This window comes from Parasteatoda tepidariorum, chromosome 8, assembly GCF_982258835.1.
Source record: "Parasteatoda tepidariorum strain Cologne lab strain chromosome 8, Ptep-v5.0, whole genome shotgun sequence".
Taxonomy (NCBI): Eukaryota; Metazoa; Arthropoda; class Arachnida; order Araneae; family Theridiidae; genus Parasteatoda; species Parasteatoda tepidariorum.
Window position 1 is genome coordinate 14,330,380 of NC_141762.1, and position 13,040 is coordinate 14,343,419.

Consider the following 13,040-nt stretch of genomic DNA (forward strand, 5'->3'; position numbering starts at 1 on the left):
CACGTGTTTAGTAACGATAAAAATAATTAAGATTCAACTAAGTATCAGAGCATCAAATCCATACTAACTTTTGTTCCTAATAATCTAAGATATTTATATTATTTAAAATAACTGAAAAATTTTGAAAATTAAAAAAGTTATAAAAGTTTAAAAAAATCTTGAATTTTTAAAAAAAATTTAAATTTTTTAAATTGTGGTTTGTCGATTTCCCTTTTCTTTTTGAAAATCAGTTTAATAATATAATACAAATGAAAATCTATTATTACTTTTAATATTACAGCCCTTAAAAAATTTTTTTAAAAAAGGGTACCGTGTAGCCTTAACCGCTGTGGCATTTCAACCTTTAAATTGATCGATGGATTCTTTTTAGAAGGATTTTTTGTTGAACTGTACCGATAAAGCTGTGTCTATCTCCCGCTTGCTTTCTTAGCGACACTTTATGAATATTTTCCTTCTGAGAAGGTGGTCTCTTTTCAATGGAATTTTTAAAGTCCTTTTTTACCTTTCGTCTTCCACTGTGAATATGGGCATATTTACCGGAATACTTTTGGAAAACCTTCAAGAGTACATTTAAATTTTTAATGCAGGAATCAATTAATAATTCTTTCATCCTTTTCTGAGTCAGTAAATGTTTTGGAAAATTTAGACACACAGTCTGAAAGACGGTACTTGCTTTCTCCTCTTGGCTATCTCCTTTCTTAGCTATCAAAGCATGTTTACGGATTATATTAAATTTCAGATGTTTTGATTTTTTGCCCAATCTGGCTGCAAAAGGATGATATGTTTGCTTGGTAGGAATATCCTCGCTAGCTAGCTGTTTTCTTTTGCAAAATTATTCTCCGAGAACTAACTTCTTTTCATACTTGATGAAATCTAAATTTCAAGAAAGTATGAAAATAAAATTCCTTGTAAAAATCGAACAGCAGGAACCGAAATGAACATGGGTTTAATTCTTCTGGAACGAAAAATTGTTGTAACATCTAATCTTCCATTTTTAAGATTTTGAACTCTTTGCTTGATTAGGATCAATCTTTAAAGAACTATTAATTCCTTCGCAATGTATTTATAATTTATTATGTCTGTATTTTCTAAAAAAATCAATAACCATACCACACTTAAACAATGTTTAAGCACAAAAGAGCAGCAGAAATGTAACGAGACAAACACGTTGCAATATGAAAAAAAAATGTTTAACCAATGGAGGATGAGAAACAAACTTGAACAAAATATTCAAAATTGGAAGATAAGAAACAGATGGAAGTAGGCTGGATCCACATCTCATTGAGGAGAAAGCTTCACTACCTTGTTCAAAAATAACTTTGACGTCAGCAAATGGTATTCATACGTCCTACAAGCGAAATGTTTCTTTCAGTTACGTCAAAGAATTTTAATTTGCTTAATACTTTTGAGGAAAGGGTTTGCTATTGGAAATTTCATCGTTTCTAATTAAAAAAAATCTTTTTTAACATTTTCAACTTATAATAAAAAGGATTTTTTAATATGGTCAACTTATAATGAGACATGAACGATAAAGGCCTATAAAAATAAATAAGTACATACTGATTCACAAATATCACTATGTTTGAAGGTAAATTCTATTTTTGGTTCCCCTATGTATACAATTTATTGCTATTCTTTTTGTTAGCGTGTGTTAAATGTGAATTGGGATCGCTTTTTTTAAATTTTATTTATTATTTTTTTGAAATTTCAAATAGAATTGCAAGGAACTATTCGAAGTTCTTTTTTCTTTAAATATTAAAATTTCGTTGTGAGCATTCTAATGAAACACCGAGATAGTTTGTTTATGAAGTAGGAGCTTCCTACAGGAAAAAAGTATGATCAAAACTACCATTATATGGTAATATTTACCGTGTTTCTAGGTCTATAGGAGCAAAGAACCTGGTACCTTATGGTAAAATATTGCAATCTTATCATGATGACTTAGAGCATGGCATAAAAACAATTTATTTGGTAAATGTATTTCAAAGTTTTGTATTTTTTGCAAAACATGTAGTAATAGGAATTATGATTATGAAAACCATAATTTCCGGCAAACCGTTACCATAAGAACGAAGAAAATGTCCAAAAAAAATGGTTTAAATACTGTATAATTTGCTTTCATTACCAGGATTATTATGAATCTTTTTTAGTATTTTTCATTAGAAATGTCATTATTATACAGTAGAGTATTTTATAAGAATATTTTTCATTGTGAACTAAATTCATAATTGTAAACCAATTTTTTGCTAAGATTTTATTATTGTTAGAGATAATATATATATAGCAATATAGCTATATATATGACTGTAACAAGTGTAAGATAGCTGCTGATGATAGGTACAGTAAAATTAAGCCTTACACTTCGTGATGTCACTAAAGAACTGTGAAATTTTCTTGTTGGTTGAGTGGCAGCCCCAGATGACGAGGTAAAGGAATTAAACTAGAACGAATTTCAAAATATTTGGAAAGGTTGGGGTTCTGGAAAGTTCCATTACCTAAATTAATAAAAAAATTTCGAAAATAAGGAAATATTGCCAGCAGCTATGATCAGCAGAAAAAGAGCAAAAATGAATGAATTTAGTAGGAAAAAAACTGAAACCCCAAAATAGAATTTTGAATAGGTGGAAGACAGTTTAAGATTCTGATATTGAACATGTCTTTTATGTTCCTTAAGTTGAAATTTAAATGTACGTTTAGTTTGTCCGATGTACGCAAGGCCTCGCTGTCGATAAATTGATAAATATCTCAGCTATTAATATCAGTAATAGAGTATTTAAGGTTGATGATATTTAGCTTATTTATAGGGGAAAAAACGGTTTGAAACTCAAATTTTTTCAGAATCTCAAAAATTTGAGGACTGATTTTCAGATAATAAGTTAAAACAGCAAAAGTTTTAGAGTTGATCGCACAGCTCAATGGACTGAATAACATTCTAACCAACTGGGTGTTTCAAAACTAACCGATTATTTGAAAAATGAATAAAAGCTCGAAGCATTGAGCCGTAAGGAAAAATTCTACTTAAGTTTCCCTGTAATGCACCACCTTTTCGTTGAATAACGTGGGCAAAACAGATTTTCAAGTAATAAAAATGTTTATAGTTATTTATTCAGAAAAAGTTAGGACTAAAGCTCAGAAGGTTAAAGAAAAACGCAATTTTGTGCAACAGGATGGGAAGAAAGAAGCCTGGTATTTATTCTCATTGAAGCTGAAAATATGACGATAGATGGCGCCTTTCTTTGTAAATTATGAAAAAAATGATAAGCTTCATATCAGGCAATCCCAATTGAAATAGTAGTGTGGGTGATTTCCCTTCCAACTGAGTCACATTGTTGTTGCATATGGCAAATTATTTTGAGAGCATTGTTCTCGTAGGTTTTATAAATCAGCAGCGCCATCTGTTGAAGATCTTTTCATTAAATTTGAAATATATTGCGGAGAAGCTACTTAGTTTTACATCGATAACTCAGCAATTTTCTATTTTATCTTTTTTCTTCCTGTAAGTGATTATTGAAACCGTCGATCACGTCTGATACATTTTCAGAAAAAATTATTTCAACATGGAAACTTAATAGGGTGAGTTTAAGTTTCCAAAGCTAACTTTGTTTCCGTTCTCATTGTATCGCAATATAAAGCAATCAAGTTTAATATGTACCATAATATGATTCAATTAAGCACCATACTAAAGGTTACGCAACTTTGAATAATATTACGCTTTAAAACTCTCCGGAATTTCTAAGAGCGAACACATGATGTTTTCTTTACAGAATTTTCATGCGGCGTATATTAAAAATCTCACACATAATGCACTGAAAATTTACAAATATGGGACGTAAGCAAACAAACTTATCTTTCCCACAAGCAACACGGCAACTAGAATGGAAAAATTCATTTTATATTTTCTTTTATCCCTATGTTTTCTCGATGAAAAAAACGAGCCACAAAACCGCGCTAAACTGCTTTAGATGTCACCGAAAAAGAACGATTTTTTTCTGAAAGAGAACCATGAGGAAAGGAAAGGAGATAGAGGAAAACGAGATTTAAAAATGTAATAAAATGAAAATATGTCTGGATAAAAACGAAATTTCTTTTATCAATCGGCGCATAAGACTTCTAGCGTGAAAGTAATGGCATTTCTTTTTCTTCTATTTTATTTTTTCATTGAAACATTCCACTTTAAAGAGAGAGAGCTCGAAACGAGCAGATATGTTCCAGCGATAAAAGGTGATTATGGCGGCACATTCCCATGTAGAATATTTGGTAATCTTGTATGGAGTGTTTTTAAGGTGTTTTAAGAGCAGTTTGCTTAGCATTTTAAAGTGGATTGTATATTTCGAAAAAAATAAACGTCATGAGAGGAAATTTTTAATGCTTATTTTAAAATTGATCCGGGTGTCTTTTTTTGTTGTTAAACTTTCTGGCTTTTGAAACGTTTTTTTAGTTGTAAGGTACAGAAAGGAAATCATTTATTTTTTATTTCTGCGTATAAGCTTCGATGTTATTTATATTTGTTTTACAATTTGCTCTATTTACAGAGTATGAGATGAATGTGTCGTAATATATACGTGAAATACTAAAAAAAAGTGAAATGATGCTTTTCGCCATAATTTAATCATTGGAATGGATTGCGCATATTCTAGCATCAGTGCGCAGTAACACTTGCTGCAATCGCCCATTACGGTCAATTTAATAAATCAGTTATTATTAATATTGGCCGGTTATCATTGGTAATAACCAAGTCAGATGATTAAAGTGAATTATATATGGGAATTATTAGAACTAGATATTTCCAAAACACCTGGGTAATTGTATATTTTATGGTATATTATGGTATATTTAGCAGAAAATGTTAGTTGATTGTTAAATTTGAGATATATATATATATATATATATATATATATATATATATATATATATATATATATATATATATAGCATGTGAGCATGTGAGAAAGTGACACATTTCGTCAGCAAAATGGCAATAATTCCCCGCTGCGGAAATAATTATGACTTCTCCTCTGCAGTTTGTTTATGTCATGAAAAAGTTTTTATTTTTTGAGATTTATGTTATTGATTTTCTTCTACGTGAATTCACGCAATTCTATCTAGATTCAATAATTTTTATAAAAATGAAGCAAAAAAAAAAAAAAAACTCTTATCTCTAGAACTACAAATACAGTAGTAACTTAGATAAGAATTAAACAGAATTAAACAAAGGCATAACAAAAACACTAAATTATATGCAAAAAAAAGGTCTAAACTACAGCACGAACTAACCATCTCCTTTTAGTGTTGTTTGTAAATCCCACTTCAGCAAGAAATGAAACTATGCTAAATCCTCACTGTGCTGTCTTATCACTGTGCTAAAGTATTATAGAATCTTTGACACGCATTTTAACTCACGCTTGTTGGTAAGGTCACAGACTGTAACGAATAGATATTTAGTTCCAATTACCTAGTCGAATCAATTGATTTTAACTAATTTAAGTTAATGCATTCAAATCAATAGTTTTCAATTACTAATTTGCATATAACTAATATGCTCGAATCGATAGATAAGCACCAACTAAATAGATTCGATTAATTTAAAATTTTCTGTTTGTTTTACTTGAAATTTTTTTTAAAATTTAAAATTATGAATTCCTCTTTAAAATCTTCTTATAAGAATTTATTTATCCCTAAATATTATTGGGTGCAAAATAAGATCAACAAATAGGAATTGACAGCAATCTACAGATAATAAGACAGATAAGAATATAACAAGTGAAAAAAAGAATTAAAATTTTTTATGTGAATCAAATTATTCTAACCATTTCTTAATTATTCAAATAATAATAATTGTAATAATAAGAATAAGAATAATTAGCGATAATCAATAGACTCATAAAAATTATTTGTAACAACTACCAATTTTACATCGATACTATAAATTTAAAGAAATCCAATTCAATATTTTTTTTAATATTATTTTTAATTTGTTCTTCGAGTTTGGTAATCAAATGTTAAAATTCGTTATTAAGCTACGAAGTAAAGACTATAAATCTAAGATTACATTATTTAGAAAAGATAGAGATGGACTAGAAATGTAGTTGATGGTGTGATGCAACTTTTTGTGCTCTACTCTGGTTTGGAGAAAATACTTTTTATGCAACCATATATTATGCAATGTACCGTTACCCTTCAAACTTTGGCAAGGCTGTGATTTATTAATTGAATTTTGGTAACGGTTACCCAGGTTCAAAAATAGACACTTGAATAATGAAGTACATGAAACTTTTAACAATAAAAAGTAAATTTTATTATAACTATAAATTATCAAAAAACACAATCCCGATCATTTCCAGATGCCTTCACGTGCACTCAAAATTTCAATTTATACACTTTTAAATTTCCAAATGGTTATACTCAAGATAAAACTTTTCGATAAAAAGCACTTTTAAATTTCATATGCATAACATTAAATTAATTCACACTAAACGAGGCATTTACGAAATAAAATTACTAGCTCATTCTAAATTTACAAAAACATTTAACTTTAGGTCATTATATTCCTACGACAGATAATTAAAAATAAATATTCAAGGCTCATCTTAAAATAAGTATCTTAACACGGGATAGAAATAATTTAAAATACGGAATAAAATGCTCTTCTAAAAAGTTACTAAAAAGGCAAGAAATTAGAGTTTATAAATACAAAGGAACTTGCAGATCACCTTCTGGAACGCCCACCGGGCCTGCAGCTAGACTTGTGGACTAGGAGAACTTCGACCTTCCGACCACCATTCAGTTCTTTAGAAACACTCGATTTGCTGCCGAGGAACGCTCACTTCTTGTCAACCGTCTTGAATCTAGCGACACTCCGTCTATCATATCCCGTTTTATTCTGAGGCTTCAGATCAACTCTTTTCCAGGCAACAGCTCATCCGATCAATGTGGCTTACTTAGTCGCGGTATCCAGGCTCTCTCTCCAAATATCAACCTTTCAGCATTTCCGCCTAGACCAACTCATTCCGAGATTCCAGCTAAATCTAAACTCATTCTTGATGATACCGGCTCAGAACATACTTCTAACAGCCATGATAGATCCTGTCAGCGGTGATGTTTCAACTCAACATTCCATCGGGCACGATCCGCACTCCCGTCGTACTACTTTTTCAGGCACTCCCGTCTTACTACTTTTTCAGGCACTCCCGTCTTACTACCTTTTCAGCCACTCTTCTCGCCTCTTATACTTTTCTCAGCAAGGCGGAATAATCCATACTGACCTGTTTACTCGCTCAACAGTCATCCCGCATCCAGTGGACGTCAGAACAAAAAAAAAAGATCCATAAGAAAAACCAGCTACAAACCCACTAATACACCCTAAAAGTGATAATCTAAACCTCCTTAAATGTTAATACAATTTATATCCACAATTTACCCCAAAAATCCCATTTTAAAAGAATAAATAAAAATTTCTCATGAAATATCATAATTTTGATTGCATTTAAATTTTATCATAGTGGTGCCATCTATTGAAAAATAACCCTTCTTTGAAAAGTATTGATACAAAAAAAACTCCAATAAATTCCTATTTATTACAACAAAGAGAAATGACAGTCATCAATCTATTCTATCCTGTTTTGAAAATGATGTGAAATGGAGGAGCTATATCTTAAAGCTAAATTTTTTCATAACCGTGGTTGAACAGTCACCTCAATTTTGTGTCTACGACTACCAATGTTCAACTCCGCAGCCTTGTAATTTTGAATCCAATCTAGAAAAGAAGAGAACTCCTTAAACAAGTATTGGGCGAGATTTGCTTTTGACTTTTTGATGGAACTAACCAGCATTTTTTTTTACATGGAGATAAATACCTCGAAATTCTCTCATGGTTTGCTTGCAAGCAAGGGGCCTCTTACCCATGACTCAAACTACGTTATTTAATGTTTTTTTAGTAACCCTTACAAAAAAGTAAGGTTATTTTGAGGTTGACAAATGTAAAAAAAAGTGCATCTAGTACAGAAAAGGAGGTTGTGTTTTGCACCAAAAATAACCTCATTACTAAAACCTCGGTCTCAACTTCATTTACACCTTATAAAACCATAATCATATAACTGAACAATACTTTTAGTTGAGATTGGCTGAAATTATTCGCACGTCAAATATACTGATTTTCTTGAAGTGTAAAAATGTAGCCTGTACACTTTAAAAATAGCCTCTCCAAGCTGGTTGCTCAAAAGTAGATTTCTAACTACCTCAGGTGTGAATAAAACAACTTCATACACTTTGATTATGCATCTTGAGAGGTTGATCTCTTACGAATGCTTTTTAAATCAACTACAAATAAACCTTAAATTAACCTTGACATATCAAAATACCCTCAAATAAACCTCAAAAACGCATTAATTGTTTTGTGGGTATAGAACTGGAGTCAATGATCAGCTGTCTTTGGAAATGTTAACAAAGTATAGTCAGATCACATTTTGCCAAATTAATAAAAGAACTTCTGTAAATATTCAGATATGTTCAAAGTTCTGAGCCACCCCCTATTTAAAGTAGATCATGTTAAGCCCACATCTTTTATGAGCTCAAAATATCAGTTCTAAGATATTAGTTTCAAGCAGACAAGGACTGACCCAAACAGTGGTCAATGGGTTTTTACACAACCCTTTTACACAATGTTCCAAGAATATCCATTTGTGACATTGTGCGACTAGTGTCGCAAATAAATAAATGGTTAAACAATTTTTGGCCTAATTTTTGGTTTTTCTCAAACAAAACTAAACTTTTGCTTTAGTGACTGTGTACCTAACGTTATAAAAGATGACAAAATATTGGTCCAAAAACATTGTGTTCCGAATTTAATTCTTTTGATATAGTCTGTGTATACGAAAAGCGGTAGTAGTTCCATAAATATTTCCCATTTCTTATTTTTTATCTTGAGATATTTCCACTTAGACACGAACAGTTCAAATTATCCTCTTTACTTATCCTTTCATTTTTCAGTGAATTATCCTCTTAACTACTTCAATTTTTCTACCAAACATAGCCTCATTTTCAAACGTAAAAATAAAAAGTTGTTAATCTTTTCAAAACAATTTATAATCAAAACAATTTAAATCTAACTTTTAATAATATTTAAAAATGTTTTTTTATGCTAAAACTTTTTTCCGTAAATATTATTTCAAATAACACCAAAAAAATGCTTCCTGCTTTTTAATAAAAATTCGATTTCTTTGATATATTATGTGTTTTAGTAAAGTTAGAGTTGTTTCATGGATTTCAGGTAGCGTATTATTTATCTCGATGTGTCTGCGTTTCAAATACGAATGCTTCTGTAAACTACATTTATCAGACATGATTAATGATCCCTGACAACTTTATAGCGATTTTTTGACATTCCTTTCGAAACAAACTAGTTTCAAATGTCAGCAAGCTTAAGTTTTGAACTACTTTTAACTAATAAAATTTACTAATATAGACTACAACTGTGATATTTTATCTGTTAAACTTATATGAGATTTAAATATTGAGTTCCAAAGTTTAATTTTTGTCCTAATAGGAGCTGTCAAAATATTTCTAAATAGTTCAGTTTAATTTTTTTAAAGTTCGTAATTCAACAATGTTTTCAAAAATGTAGCGAAATTTAAGATAAAATTAAAATATTAGTAAAAGTGATTAAGGATGTTTTTTTCCTGTTTTCTATCTAATTAAATTACTAATAATGACTACAACTGTAACATATCATCTTTTAAACTTATGAGATTTAAATATTGAGTTCTAAAGGTCAATATTTATCCTTATGGAAAGTGTCAAATGAGTTCCTGGTAGTTCAATTTAATTTTTTTAAAGTTGGTAATTTAACAATGTTTGTAAATGTATTTAAAATTTTGAGATAACATTGATATAGTATAGTTAGTTGTTTATATATGTTAATTTTTCAGTTTTCACTATACTAACACATTTTTTCACGTTTCTCAAAAAATAATTTAAAAATATTTTATAACTTTCGAAGTGATCATGCGATTTTTCTCACGTAACAATTAAACCTTTTAGAGGGTTGAAGTACCGGCAAAAAATTGCAAACGCAAAAAGAATACTTTAGAACACCCTATGACAAAACATCTTGCAATAAACCCGCAACTTGTATGAATTACTTTCATTATTATATGTAAAAAACTACACAGATTAGTTTAAATTTAGTTTTCCATAAAAATGTTTATATCTTCTTGAATATTTAAGCTAAGTGTACGAAATGAGCTGTTATTGCATATCAAAACCAAAGTAATCTTACTGCTATATTTTTTGAAAACACTATTTTTTGTTCGCAATTTATTTTCGATCCTTAAATTTTTTCAGAGTTCTTAACTTTATCCATATGTATGAGAACTTCTAAAGTTTTAAAATAATTCTCTAAGTATAACTAGAGAAATATTAAAAATAGAGTTACATTAAAAAATGAGAAGTTATATTAGAGTTACATTTAAATTGAGAAATAATAAAAAAGAAGAAGTGTTTCCTTAATAATGTTCAACTCCTATACACAAAATAAAATTAACAATATTAACTACAACTATGACATCTTATCTTTTAAACTTGTATGAGATTTACATATTGAATGGCAACAAATTACAATGAGGAAATGCTTACATTAAACAATGTTTAATGTTAAACTTTGTTCTAGAAAGAAAAATTACTTAATAGCGTATGTCAAAAATCATGGTAAAAGTTTGCTCGCTCAACAAAAGCCCAAACTCATATTATGCGAACAATATCCAGGCATCTTAAGACTACACTCCTTACACTGATTTGTTTGAAAATTTCGTAAAATTCTTCAATATAAAGTTTCTTACGTACTTAAAGTTTCTTACGTACTTAAAGTTTCTTACATACTTAAAGTTTCATACGTACTTAAAGTTTCTTACGTACGTAAAGTTTCTTACGTACTTAAAGTTTCTTACGTACTTAAAGTTTCTTACGTACTTAAAGTTTCTTACGTACTTAAAGTTTCTTACGTACTTAAAGTTTCTTACGTACTTAAAGTTTCTTACGTACTTAAAGTTTCTTACGTACTTAAAGTTTCTTACGTACTTAAAGTTTCTTACGTACTTAAAGTTTCTTACGCACTTAAAGTTTCTTACGTACTTAAAGTTTCTTACATACTTAAAGTTTCTAACGTACTTAAAGTTTCTTACGCACTTAAAGTTTCTTACGTACTTAAAGTTTCTTACGTACTTAAAGTTTCTTACGTACTTAAAGTTTCTTAGATACTTAAAGTTTCCTACGTACATAAATTTTCGTATTTTGAACATTTATAATTTTTAAACTATTACGCACATTACTAGATCTACAAGAAAATTCTATTCGCTGAAAATTACACCCTATTACACTGGGATGCAAAAGGTGCCTTTATAAAAAAAAATGTGGTAGGGCATTTACTGTTGCATTTATAAATTATGTTCCTTTCACACATGAGAGGTTGTATGTGAAAAATGATTCATAATGGCCTTAAATAGTCATGAGTAGAGCCCGGATTTTGATGACCAAAAAAATCTCAATTAATGCCCTTAAAAAGTGCAAAAAATGCCCTTAAAAAGTGCGAAAAATGCCCTTAAAAATGCGAAAATTGCGCTGAAAATGCCTTATGACATGACTTAAATAAAGTAAAAATATTGAACTAAGACAATGTTTTACTCTTTAAAATTATTATGAGTCATTTCAAAAAATATAAAGCAATGCAATACTTGTTCATTAAAGTTTGAAAAATATGTTTTATGTCCTGAAATAACAAAAAAAAGAAAATATATTGACTCCAAAACATTTTCATTTTGTATAAAAACTTTAATGAATATAACAACTTCCATCTCATAATATTACTAAATATCAAAATTACGTTGGATTATTAAATTTTCTTTGATATTTTGAAATGTAAACCAGCGTCTCTTGTCTGAAAGTAAATTTTTATACCTGGATAAGCTTCTTTCAACGTCTACTGATGTTATATGTGTGTACTTGAAAAAGACGGTCTCACTTACTGACAATTATTCTTCAATTTGAAAAGATGTTGCTTCACCTGTTAATATCCTAGAGATTTTCTTCATTGTTTGGAAGCCAGTGTAATAATAAAAAATTATAACAAAATAATAAAAATTGGAAAAAGTTAACAAAAAATTAAAAAAGTGCTTTAAAATGCAAAGTACGCCGAAAAATTTAAAGAAAAATGCCCTATAAATCTAAAAAAATGCTCTAAAGGACAAAGAACATTTGTGATATAAGTCCCCCAAAATCTTTTTTTAGACTTTCAGCCAGACATAAAGTTCAAACTGTGTGGAATGAACAATATCAAGCTTCTACAAATGCTTCACTGACTAAACTCTTCTTTCCATCTGTTAATCAAAGACTCCCCAGCAAACACAACATTTAAGGCGGGATAACGGGCCAATATACAGTGACCGATAGCACCGTCATCGGCCCAACATAGTTGGCCGAATCGGCTGCGGCAAAAAAGTGTCCGGCCGGCCGGCAGCTGGAGCCGATACTGATCAATGATGTCGGGTCGATGTCGGCCATTTGACACATTTTTATCGGGCCATTTTTGGCAAGTGCATATCGGAATTGTATTGGCTGTTTTCAGTTGTCCAGAAACATTAAAATTTCTCCGATAGAGACCCAACATTAAAATGACGCTGGTTTATAATGGACCAATATCGGCTGGTTTCAGCTTGCCGATAATGACCCATCATTAAAAAGGATATTATTTTATATTGCGCCAACAAGTAGCCAATAAATTTCCATAATGGACCAATATCGGCTGTTTTCAGCTTTCCGATAGTGACCCATTATAAAAAAGGATATTAATTTATATTGAGCCAACAAGTAGCCAATAAATTTCCATTAATATTTAGATTTTCTTCTTTAACTTTTTGCAGTGTTAATACTTTTTAGGACTATCGTTGTAGATTTGTTATTCTTGCAGCTACTTTTTTCCTTAGTGCCTGGTAGATCTAGTATTCATTTTTATTTAATTACAATTAAAACTTTTACTTTTTTATAATAGTTAT

The 13,040-nt window shown here is 29.9% G+C and overlaps 1 protein-coding gene across 2 annotated transcripts in view; it reads right to left on the bottom strand.

The window, feature by feature from the left end:
• LOC107456822 (dopamine D2-like receptor) overlaps positions 1-13,040 on the bottom strand; it is a 457,990-nt gene that overhangs the window by 210,252 nt on the left and 234,698 nt on the right. The gene's annotated exons all lie outside the window — the stretch shown is intronic.